The sequence below is a fragment of the Octodon degus genome, unplaced genomic scaffold, assembly GCF_000260255.1.
Source record: "Octodon degus isolate 3935 unplaced genomic scaffold, OctDeg1.0 scaffold00248, whole genome shotgun sequence".
NCBI lineage: Eukaryota > Metazoa > Chordata > Mammalia > Rodentia > Octodontidae > Octodon > Octodon degus.
In genome coordinates, this window is record NW_004524824.1 from 1,630,440 (window position 1) to 1,632,854 (window position 2,415).

General features: G+C 47.2%; 1 pseudogene; it reads left to right on the top strand.

Moving 5' to 3' along the window:
* Window positions 1-1,348, top strand: part of LOC101575939 — a 9,359-nt pseudogene extending 8,011 nt beyond the window's left edge.
* Window positions 1,349-2,415: the final 1,067 nt, after the last annotated feature.

Consider the following 2,415-nt stretch of genomic DNA (forward strand, 5'->3'; position numbering starts at 1 on the left):
TATATATGCAAAACCTCAACAACATATTAGCAAATTGAATCCAACAAAGTAAAATTAAATATGCACAATGATAAAGTATGATATATTTCAGGTCCCTGGTATGCAAGACTGTTTCAACATTTGAAAGCAATTAATATAATCCATTACATAAACATTACAAGAATGAAAAATTATATGAGCATTTTAACAGATGCATAAAGAGGATTTGGCAAAATCCCACATTCACTCATGATTAAATAACTCTCAGTAAACTAGGAATAGGAAGCAACTTCCTCAGCTTATAAAGAAATTATATAGAATGCTATCAGCAAACTGGCAAAATGCAGATATAACTTATCAGAACACGTGGGGTGCAAGGAAAGCAGTTCTCGGGGGGACTTTTATAGCAGTGAATTCTCAGATTAGAAAAACAGAGCAAGCACAAGCAACCTTCTGCTGCACCTCAAGCTTCTAAAGAAAGAAGAGCAAGTGAAACCCAACTGGAAATTACAGAGATCAGAGCTGGAAATTACAGAGATCAGAGCAGAAATTACTACAGTGGAGATGAAGGAAACAATACAGGGAGCTGCTCAATGACAATCCGCAGGGGACTGCTGGGGTCCGGCCCAGGAGGGGCTGGGGCACGTTTAACGGGGACAGGAGGGGTGCGGCCTGGCAAGGTGGTGCAGGACGGGTCCCCGCTCTCCCACGGGGTCTCCAGCTTGTGTGTCCTCACCTCAGAAAGCCGGCAAGGTGGCAGCAAACAAGAGCAAGAGCCAGAGCAGCTTGGCCCTGCACGGTGGTCATGGCTGGCAGTGGAGGAGCTAGCAAGTCGGCCCTGACGCCTCAGTTCATGTATGATGAGTTTGTAGAAGACTATGAACCCACCAAGGCTGACAGTTACAGAAAGAAAGTGGTTCTCAACGGAGAAGAGTCAGATCGATATTCTGGACACAGCTGGACAGGAGGACTACGCGGCCATTCGAGACAACTGCTTCCGGAGCGGGGAAGGATTTCTCCTTGTGTTCTCCATCACGGAGTGTGAGTCCTTCAAAGCGACTGGAGAGTTCAGGGAACAGATCCTCCGAGTGAAGGCTGAAGAAGATAAAATCCCGTTGCTCGTCGCGGGAAACAAGTCTGACTTAGAGGCGCGGAGGCAGGTGCAGGTGGACAAAGCCAGGAGCAAGCGGAAGAGTGGGGCGTGCAGCACGTGGAGACGTCGGCCAAGACGCGGGCCAATGTGGACAAGGTGTTCTTTGATTTAATGAGAGAAATCAGAGCAAAGAAGATGTCAGAAAACAAAGACAAGAATGGCAAGAAAAGCAGCAAGAATACGAAAAGCTTTAAAGAAAGATGCTGCTTGCTGTGAAGACCGAGCAGGTGGCTGGAACTCCTGCTCCGAGGACGTGGGGCTGTGCCAGCACGTCGGAGGCTGCGGTCGGTCGGATGCCCTTGTTCTCCCTGCTCTCCCCAACCCGCTCATCTGCACTTCTGTAAATGGGAATGCTTGGGAACCCGTGGCTGGCAGGAGAACCGCGCCTTGTCCCCGTGGGGAGCTGGCTGCTCTGTGGGAGCCTCAGAGTCTACTCCCTCCCTTCCTCTCTCCCTCCCTCCAGACAGGTAGATAGTACTGTAGGTAGGAGACAGTCAAGTATAGATTTTTTAAAAAAAGGTATTGTAATAATGTCATATTTTCCCCTGGTTTTATAACTTTGCCATCTTCTGAAATAAAATTGTCTTTTTAATAGGTTTTGGAAGAGGAGGCTTCAGTGACTCTCTAATCCTTATCAATTTAACAAGAGTATTGAGAAAAATGCAGCAAGCTCTAGTGACACTTGGAAAGTCCTGAAAGTTTTCTAGATAAATTTCTTGCCAGTATCCTTTGGACCTGAACCATAGCTAGAAAAATGAACTTGAATTAGGTCAACCAGATCAGCACCAGGGTCTTACATCTTCCTCATACACCAAACAAGGAAGTTGTAAGTTGTTCTCTTCATGTTTAGAGGCTGGCCAGGCACGGCCTGCATCGGCTCTTTTCCTCCTCAGCCCCCATCCTGATTGTTGTGTGGGAGGTTATGTTGGGGTGGTGGACAGAAGCTTGAGTGGTCTATACTGTTCAGACGCATGCTGTTGTGCTCAGAGCCTTCTCAGGGGCTGTGGTGAGGACTGTCCTACCTGCTGGCCGCTCTGTGCAGCCCTTTCTCCTCCTCCATAGCCACAGCCCTGCCCTCATCTGTGTTGTTCAATACCAGAAGAATTTTCGAAAAAATGTGATGACTTAAAATTGTATTCAAAAATCAAGAAGCCAGAGCCCATGCCCAACCTGCTACCTCTCAGAATTGCCCAGTGATTCTAAATTTACAATCAGAACTGGGGGAAGATAAGCCATCACCCCAGGACCTCTGAGAATTGGCTTCCATTTCTTTTCCAAGACAG